A 10,770-nucleotide genomic window follows, 5' to 3' on the forward strand; every position below is an offset into this window, starting at 1 on the left:
CAATAAATTGTATATGCAGAGACTATACAATTTACTATATGTATATACTGTAGGTCAGATTATATACCTTTAGTTATCAGGTCTTGAACAACAGTTGTAGTTGGTGTTTTTGAGACGGTAAATGGAATCAGTATTCCACAGTTCTCTTGTCCTTTATGTTCCACACACAACACTGAATAAAGCTGACACTAACTATTTTTGGATGGTAGACCATTCTAAACACACCTGTGGCCTATCCTGGTAGTGACAGGTTAATATATACAGCGGGGAAAATAAGTATTGAACGCATCAACAGTGCTTCCTCAGTAAATATATTTCTGATGGGACTACTAACATGGAATTCTCACCAGAAGTTGGTAACAACCCAAGTAATCCACACACAAGTCCAAAAATTAAGTTTTGTGTAATAAAGTGGAATGACACAGGGGAAAATTTATTGAACACATAAAGAAAATGAGGTGCAAAAAGGCATGGAAATCCAAAACACCAGCTGAAATCTGTCAGTATTTACAAAGCAATCCTGCCCCTATCAGTGCAAATTAATATCAGCTGGTTTAGTCCTAATTGATGGCCTATAAAAAGGTTTCTCATTACCAAGGTGTCACACAAGAAGCATCTCATGTTGGGTAATAGCAAATAGATCTTACAAGACTTTCGCAACCATATTGTTGCAAAGCATACTGATGGTATTGGTTACCGACGTATTTCTAAACTTCTAAATGTTCCAGTGAGCACCGTTGGGGCCACTATCCGGAAGTGAAAAGAACATCAGATCACCATAAACCGGCCCCTGCTCCTTGCAAGATTTCTGACAGAAGTCTTCTTGAATAGTTAGAAGAGTTGTCCAAAAGCCAAGGACCACTCGCGGAGAGCTTCAGAAAAGACCTGGAATTAGCAGATACAGCTTTTCTACTAAGTATTAAATACATTTCAGTAAGCGTGTTCAATACTTTTTCCCCTTTGTCATTCCACTTTATTACACATACTTATTTTAGACTTATTTTTTGGACTTATTTGTTTTGACTTCTTTGTATGTGTGGATTTCTTGGGTTGTTACCAACATCTGGTGAAAATTTCATGTCAATAGCCTCATCAGAAATATATTTACTGAGGAAAGTGTTGATGCGTTCAATACTTATTTTCCCCGCTGTATATTATATACAGTATATATACACACACACACACACATATATATTTATATATATATTAACCTGTCAATTAGGGTTACATATAACATTTAGTTAATGATTTATTAATATATACATATAAGTAGTAAATGGACTAGTAAACAGAAGGTTGCCGGTTCAAGCCCCGCCACCACCAAGTTGCCACTGTTGGGTCCCTGAGCAAGGCCCTTAACCCTCAATTGCTCATCGTGTTCCACTCAGTTTAATTCGCTTTGGATAAAAGCGTCTGCTAAATGCTGAAAATGTAAATGTATGTCATGACTTTACTTGGCGTGGCATATCATGATGAATTCATGCTGAATGTAGACAAATTTCATGATGCATAGATACATTAACTAATGGTGTGCAAATATGTAGTTAATTAATAAATGGATAGTTTGAAATTTGAATCATGAAACAGTGCACCAAACCAAAATATCCAGTCAACAATGGATGGAATATAGTCTCTAACTATAGCCCAACAGCAAGGTGGAGCTGCAAGGTAGATATGGCTAATAAAAGGGCAGGTAAGTGTACACCACAACATGTCTCTGCATACAAAATTTTTGTGCATTACTGAAAGAATGTTAATTAATACAGTAAGTAATTAATTAGTTAACAGCATTATTTAATATTATGTTAATAGTTAACAGATGGCTTTATTAATGGCTATTCATATGTCACTCATTAATTTGTTAATGTATACATATCATTAATTCATCAATAATTCATGATGCACTCACTATTAGTTGATGTATTAATTCATTGTTAATAAACTGGTAGTTAGGTGTTAGTATATGTTTAGTTATGTACACGTATTGTAAAGTGTTACCGTCGTTTCTCTAACCCTAGGTGTTCTCAGCGCTTGGCTCTTTAAACTTCTCTACGGTGTGCGTTCTTGGTTTGCATGTGCAAAAACATAAAAAAACAGACGCACATACCTTCATTTTGTCAAGTACACTCTGTCAGGTAGGGTCTCTCGCTGTCGTTTCTATAACGAGGTGTTCTCAGCACTACGGGAACATCAAAGCAGCGTACTTGGGTTTTTATACTTCACTAAGGTGTGTATTATTGGTTTGCATGTGCCAAAAAATATTACACAAACATCCATACTGTTAGGGTGCCTGCGACGTCTGGTGAACATACCACCAGTTCCCAGCGTTGCAGGCGTTACAGAACAAAGAGCAGCGTGGCCTCAAATAGGAGGCCAGCTGATTAGGGCAACGACCTGCAGCTGTCAGCTCCCTATTTAAGGGGGCGTCTGCAGGCGTCGCACCTTTGTTCTGTGTTTGTCACACGGCTGCTCTGCACCAGCCATTCCTTTTATCAGGGCAAGAACGGTTACCCCAGGCGCTTCCTAGAGCGGTTGGGTGTGTAAGCTGTAAGGCTGAGGTAACTAGGGTTTTTGTTTCACTGATTAGGGAGAGCCGGTGCGATTAGGTGCAGCCCTCGCGCTGCGGTTGTTTTGGCTTGTTTTGTGTTGTCCCGGCTACACCGTAGCTTAGTGGGACTTACCATTGCACTGCGAGTGCGCGACCCGGGTTCGCGCCTCGCTTCAGCTCCTTTTCTATTTCTTTGTTTTGTGTTTCCTTTTCAGTTGCCAGCGACACCAGCGGCCTCGTTCGGGATTTCCCGAATTGTCTTCTGTTTGAGTTTTGTTTATGTTGTACTGTATTTATATTATTTATTGTTAATAAATATTATTTTTTGCTCCGCACCTTTGGGTCCTACGCCTCTCTCATTATAACACATACCTTTCCTTTAGCAAGAACACGCGTCGGACTTCACAAGTTCACGTGCCCCTCCCATTCGCTGGACCAAGGCATCCATCCATCCATCCATCCATCCATTATCTTCCGCTTATCCGGGGTTCGGGTCGCGGGGGCAGCAACCTAAGTAGAGAAACCCAGACCTCTCTCTCCCCAGCCACCTCTTCCAGCTCAACTGGGGGGATTCCGAGGCGTTCCCAGGCCAGCTGGGAGATATAATCTTTCCAGCGTGTCCTGGGTCTTCCCCGTGGTCTCCTCCCAGCTGGACTTGCCTGAAACACCTTCCTAGGGAGGCGCTCAGGAGGCATCCTTACCAGGTGTCCGAACCACCTCAACTGGCTCCTTTCCACGCGCAGGAGTAGCGGCTCGACTCCGAGTCCCTCCCGGATGACCGAGCTTCTCACCCTATCTCTAAGGGAGAGCCCAGACACCCTGCGGAGAAAACCCATTTCGGCCGCTTGTACTCGCGATCTCGTTCTTTCGGTCATTACCCAAATCTCATGACCATAGGTGAGGGTAGGAACATAGACCGACCGGTAAATCGAGAGCTTTGCCTTATGACTCAGCTCTTTCTTCACCACCACAGACCGGTAGAGAGTCCGCATCACTGCTGACCCTGCACCGATCCGCCCGTCAATCTCTCGTTCCATCTTACCATCACTCGAGAACAAGACCCCGAGATACTTAAACTCCTCCACTTGAGGCAAGAACACGTCCCTGACCCAGAGAGGACAATCCACCGTTTTCCGGCTGAGAACCATGGCCTCAGATTTGGAGGTGCTGATTCTCATCCCAGCCGCTTCACACTCGGCTGCAAACCGATCCATCAAGAGCTGGAGTTCACAGTTCGATGACGCTAACAGGACCACATCATCTGCAAACAGCAGTGACGTGACTGTGAGGTCACCAAACCGGACCCCCTCCATCCCCTGGTTGCGCCTAGAAATTCTGTCCATATATATTATGAACAGAATCGGTGACAAAGGGCAGCCCTGTTGGAGTCCAACTCTGACTGTAAACCAGTCTGACTTACTGCCGGCCATGCGAACCAAACTCCTACTCCGCTTGTACAGGGACTGAATGGCCCGTAATAAGGAGCCATGTACCCCGTATTCGCGAAGCACCCTCCACAAAATACCTCGAGGAACACAGTCGAATGCCTTCTCCAAGTCCACAAAACACATGTAGACTGGTTGGGCAAACTCCCATGAACCCTCGAGGATCCTGCAGAGAGTAAAGAGTTGATCCAGTGTTCCACGGCCAGGACGAAATCCGCATTGTTCCTCCTGAATCTGGGGTTCGACTATCAGCCGGACTCTCTTCTCCAGTACCCCTGCGTAGACCTTACCAGGGAGGCTGAGGAGTGTGATTCCTCTGTAATTGGAACACACCCTCCGGTCCCCTTTCTTAAAAAGGGGCAGCACCACTTCAGTCTGCCAGTCCAGAGGCACTGCCCCCGATGACCACGCAATGTTGAAAAGGCGTGTCAGCCAAGACCGCCCTACAACATCCAGAGCTTTAAGGAACTCTGGGCGGATCTCATCCACCCCTGAAGCCCTGCCACCAAGGAGCTTCTTAACTTCCCTAGCAACTTCAGCCCCAGTGATGGGAAACTCCTCTCCCGAGTCCTCTGGCTCTGCCTCCTCTGTGGAGGGCCTGTTGGTGGGATTGAGAAGGTCCTCGAAATATTCCTTCCACCTCCTAATGACGTCACCAGTCGATGTCAACAGTGCACCACCTCCACTGTATACCGTGTTAGTGGAACACTGTTTTCTCCTCCTGAGTCGCCTGACAGTTTGCCAGAATCTTCTTGGAGCCGATCGAAAGTCACTTTCCAAAGCCTCACCGAACTCTTCCCATGCCCGTGTTTTTGCCTCTGCGACACACAAAGCCGTGGATCGCTTGACCTGTCGGTACCTGTCAGCTGCTTCTGGAGTCCCACAGGCCAACCATACCCGATAGGAGTCCTTCTTCAGCTTGACGGCATCTCTCACCCGGGGTGACCACCACCGGGTTCGAGGATTACCGCCACGACAGGCACCAACGACCTTGCGACCACAGCTCCGATCGGCCGCCTCGACAATAGAGGAACGGAACATGGCCCATTCAGACTCAATGTCCCCCTCCTCCCCCGGGATGCGATTAAAGTTCTGACGGAGGTGAGAGTTGAAAGTCTGTCTGACGGGTTCTTCTTCCAGATGTTCCCAGCAAACCCTCACTATACGTTTGGGCTTGCCTGGTCTGACCGGAATCTTCCCCCGCCATCTGATCCAACTCACCACCAGGTAGTGATCAGTTGACAGCTCAGCTCCTCTCTTCACCCGAGTGTCCAAGACACATGGCCGCAGGTCTGATGACACAACAACAAAGTCGATCATCGAACTGCGGCCCAGGGTGTCCTGGTGCCATGTGCACTTATGAACACCCTTGTGCTTGAACATGGTGTTCGTGATGGACAGACTGTGATTTGCACAGAAGTCCAACAACTGAACACCCCTTGGGTTCAGATCGGAAAGGCCGTTCCTCCCAATCACGCCTTTCCAGGTCTCACTGTCATTGCCCACGTGAGCGTTGAAGTCCCCCAGTAGGACAACCGAGTCACCAGGAGGAGCCCCTTCCAGCACCCTCCTCAGAGACTCTAAGAAGGCTGGGTACTCTGAACTGCCATTTGGCGCATAAGCACAAACCACAGTCATAACCTGTTCCCCAACCCGAAGGCGTAGGGAAGCTACCCTCTCGTCCACCGGAAAAAACCCCAGCGTACATGCGTCAAACTGAGGGGCTACGAGAAGACCCACACCTGCTCGACGCCTCTCACCATGGGCAACTCCAAAAAAAAACCCAGCCCCTCTCAAGGAGATTGGTTCCAGAGCCCGAGATGTGCGTTGAGGTGAGCCCGACTATATCTAGTCGGTATCTCTCAACCTCCCGCACCAACTCGGGCTCCTTCCCCGCCAGTGAGGTAACATTCCAAGTTCCAAAAGCCAGTTTTAGCAGCCGGGGATCGTGACGCCAAGGCTCCCGCCTCCGGTCACTGCCCGATCCACAATGCACCGAACCCCCATTACTACCCCTCCCACAAGTGGTGAGTCCATGGGAGGGGGGACCCATGTAACTCCTTCGGGCTGGGCCCGGTCGGGTACCATGGGAGAGTACCCGACCACCAGGCGCTCGCTGGCGAACCCCTCCCCCGGGCCTGGCTCCAGGGTGGGGTCCCGGTAACCCTAATCCGGGCAGGGTACACAGGTTCCTGTTATTTTTCTTCATAGAGGTTCTTTGGACCACTCTTTGTCTGACTTGTCACCGAGGACCAATTTGCCTTGGGAGACCCTACCAGGAGCTTTTGCCCCAGACAACATAGCTCCTGGGATCATTCAAGCACGCAAACCCCTCCACCACGATAAGGTGGTGATCCAAGGAGGGGACAGACTTTACAACACAGCAGATTATATGGGTTCTACCATCTGAGGGAATCCCCCCCCCTCCCAAATGTTTCAGTTGGTTTGGTCCACTAGGCTAAAAGTAAATACAGCAACAGAATAGCGCAACCCATCAGTCAGTGGATTTAGTAGAATGCAATACACACCATTAATCACAAATATCCAGTTTCAAGCTGAAAATAATAAAGATAATTTGAAGTGTAATATATTAAATAGTGATGGGCAGATGAGGCTTCATTGGGTGTATGGCACATTTCCCAAACTGTGTCGACACTGTGTTGCTGTATCACTTAATGGCGACATCTGCTGGATTTAAAAAGTAATTGCAGGCAACTTCAATAAAGACTGGAAACAAACAAGGTTCACTAATACGTTTTTATTTTACTTTATTAATTACTTAATTATTAATTAGTTACTTTATTAATACAATTTAGCACGCTCGAAACCAAACGATACAGGAACTGTGTGATACGCGCACCGACACGGGTCTCGCTTTGTTTACTCGGCGCAAGCGCCGAGGCTTCAGTGTCGTCAGACCCATCACTAATATTAAATAACCTAACTCATTAATGGAATGTTTTTGTTCCTATGCTACTGTACTGATGATCCATGACTACTAAAGGGACAGGTAGAGGATAGTCAAAGAGAGTTATTTAAAATAAGATAGTTATTTGTAATGTAAAATATAACGTAGAGAATATACATATGTGTTAAAGTGTTCAAACATTTAGAAAGATGTCGGCACGATAGCCTAATTTATTTTAACAAATGAAGACAAATAGCTTAAATCACTATCAATTTTACACCATAATAATATAGGCTAAATAGGCTAACCCTTATTAGAATGGGTTTTTTTAGCCTCAGAGCAGCGCAGGTAAGCCAGTCTGATCCTGCTGGTGAACCGAGTAGGCATGGAGAGGCCAGGACTACAGAGACGAGTAGAGAGGATAAAAATTAACTAAAAAATTAACAAATGTGATGGATAGATTCTAAATGATACGCAGTACCCATGGAAGTCAATGGGGCAAAACGGGCACTTTAAACGGCCGCTGTGGGCACACGGAAGCTCGGATCCAAAAGCTGTATACAAGCGCTCGATTCCCGTATGGGCCGGACGATTTGGCGCTGGAACGGGGTCGATATCTCAAAAACTGTGGACGAAGAAACGCGGACAAAAAACGGTGGAATAATAAAAATAAGCAATAGGCAATCACACTAATAAAGTTACAGAAACCAGTGCACTGTTTAGGAGGCTTTTGATGCTGTAGGTAGCCTACTAAATTTGGTGTAGTGAAGCTACTTAAGAGTTTAATGTAAACCTAACAATAGAGCATCTCTCTGTTGGGAAGACAAATGCAATTTTAATTTCAAATTATTTTTATTTCAATGTATTGCTCCTGTACAAATGTAAATACGTTTTCATCTTTATCACATTTTTATTTTTACCTTTTAAATCTTTATCTGATTTAAATTTCAATTAAACATGTTTAAGTGAAGTGTTTTCTGTTAACTTACCAACATATACCTGAACTTATACCCAATAAAAAGGCATTGTAAGAGCTAGCTGCTGTTTTAATTATAAAAAATTCCTCCTCCATAGAAAAAGTGGGCCGGGTTTGGGCATAAAAAAGGTTTCGACTACTGCCTCTTTGAAGCACTTCCTCCGTGTCCTGAGAACGAGACGAAGACGAGGAAGAGTCCTCGGAACCCAGCGCCACGTTTCAGGCACCGAGGGTCCGTCCGATCCGAGTCGGGTCGTGCCGTGCCGTGCCGTGCCGTATTTTTCCATTTGTAATGTTTTGCCGTGTATGTCACGTACACAAGAGTGTTCCGTCGTTCATCGAGGTGCGGCCGTCTGTCCGTGTCCCTTTGGCCATGTGTCGCGTTCTCGTTCTGCAAATGTAAATAAAAGTTTGATTGTTTGTGTTGTCTCTTCAATGCTGTGACCCTGACCTACCCATAACTGTCAAGTTTTGAATTTAAAAATAAGGGAGATTTTCCGCCGCACGCTTCGAGCCGTCCCACCAGCCCAACCGAGGTTCAGTATCCCTTACATTTTAAGACAGGTTTACAAGAAATCTAAAATAACCACCTGTGAACCACTTACAAACTACAATTAGATGATCAGAATCTGATAGGCCTACCTTTGTTGACACTAAAATGCTGTGGACATTCCTACATATGTAATTCTTATAATACAGCCTAAATGAAAACACAAAAGGGAATTGAAGCACATTTATTTATTTTACATATTTTCAGCATATATACACATTGCTTGTCTTAAAGTGACATCGCTCCTTCCCCCATGAGAGAGACTAAAATCGCAGTTACAAACCTTACTGAAACTACCATATTTTACCCCTCTTTCCCGCCGTCCTCCCATATTAGTATTTTCCCGTAAATTTATATTATAATTTTAAAAAACATGGATGGAGAGATGGATGGATGGATGGATGTAAGGAGAGAGAGGGAATTCCTGCCAAAAAAGTAAAGACCGCATGTAAATATCTAGAGAAATGGGATATCGAATTTATGGATGGGGCAGAGTTATGCATTCTCAGCCAAAACGGGAGACTTGACATGTATAAACCCACCCACCCACCCACCCACGTTCAGGTGTCTGGGGTTAGGGTTAGGGTTAGGGTTAGGGTTACACTTTGCTGGACCTTGGTAGACTTTTCTGGACCTTGGTAGACTTTGCTGGACCTTGGTAGACTTTGCTATACCTTGGTAGACTTTGCTATACCTTGGTAGACTTTGCTATACCTTGGAAGACTTTGCTATACCTTGGTAGACTTTGCTGGACTTTGCTGGACCTTGGTAGACTTTGCTATACCTTGGTAGACTTTGCTATACCTTGGTAGACTTTGTTATACCTTGGTAGACTTTGCTGGACTTTGCTGGACCTTGGTAGACTTTGCTATACCTTGGTAGACTTTGCTATAACTTGGTAGACTTTGCTGGACCTTGGTAGACTTTGCTATACTCTGGTAGACTTTGCTGGACCTTGGTAGACTTTGCTGGACCTTAGTAGACTTTGCTATACCTTGGTAGACTTTGCTATACCTTGGTAGACTTTGCTGGACCTTGGTAGACTTTGCTGGACCTTGGTAGACTTTGCTATACCTTGGTAGACTTTGATATACCTTGGTAGACTTTGCTGGACCTTGGTAGACTTTGCTGGACCTTGGTGGACTTTGCTATACCTTGGTAGACTTTGCTGGACCTTGGTAGACTTTGCTGGACCTTGGTAGATTTTGCTATACCTTGGTAGACTTTGCTATACCTTAGTAGACTTTGCTGGACCTTGGTAGACTTTGCTATACCTTGGTAGACTTTGCTGGACCTTGGTAGACTTTGCTGGAACCTGGTAGACTTTGCTGGACCTTGGTAGAATTTGCTATACCTTGGTAGACTTTGCTGGACCTTGATAGACTTTGCTATACCTTGGTAGACTTTGCTGGACCTTGGTAGACTTTGCTATACCTTGGTAGACTTTGCTATACCTTGGTAGACTTTGCTATACCTTGGTAGACTTTGCTGGACCTTGGTAGACTTTGCTATACCTTGGGAGACTTAGCTATACTTTGGTAGACTTTGCTGGACCTTGGTAGACTTTGCTGGACCTTGGTAGACTTTGCTGGACCTTGGTAGACTTTGCTATACCTTGGTAGACTTTGCTATACCTTGGTAGACTTTGCTGGACCTTGGTAGACTTTGCTGGACCTTGGTAGACTTTGCTATACCTTGGTAGACTTTGCTGGACCTTGGTAGACTTTGCTGGACCTTGGTAGATTTTGCTATACTTTGGTAGACTTTGCTATACCTTAGTAGACTTTGCTATACCTTGGTAGACTTTGCTGGACCTTGGTAGACTTTGATGGAACCTGGTAGACTTTGCTGGACCTTGGTAGACTTTGCTGGACCTTGGTAGACTTTGCTATACCTTGGTAGACTTTGCTATACCTTGGTAGACTTTGCTATACCTTGGTAGACTTTGCTGGACCTTGGTAGACTTTGATGGAACCTGGTAGACTTTGCTGGACCTTGGTAGACTTTGCTATACCTTGGTAGACTTTGCTGGACCTTGGTAGACTTTGCTATACCTTGGTAGACTTTGCTATACCTTGGTAGACTTTGCTGGACCTTGGAAGACTTTGCTATACCTTGGTAGACTTTGCTATACCTTAGTAGACTTTGCTGGACCTTGGTAGACTTTGCTATACCTTGGTAGACTTTGCTATACCTTGGTAGACTTTGCTGGACCTTGGTAGACTTTGCTGGAACCTGGTAGACTTTGCTGGACCTTGGTAGAATTTGCTATACCTTGGTAGACTTTGCTGGACCTTGGTAGACTTTGCTATACCTTGGTAGACTTTGCTGGACCTTGGTAGA

Source organism: Trichomycterus rosablanca, chromosome 13 (genome assembly GCF_030014385.1).
Source record: "Trichomycterus rosablanca isolate fTriRos1 chromosome 13, fTriRos1.hap1, whole genome shotgun sequence".
Taxonomy (NCBI): domain Eukaryota; kingdom Metazoa; phylum Chordata; class Actinopteri; order Siluriformes; family Trichomycteridae; genus Trichomycterus; species Trichomycterus rosablanca.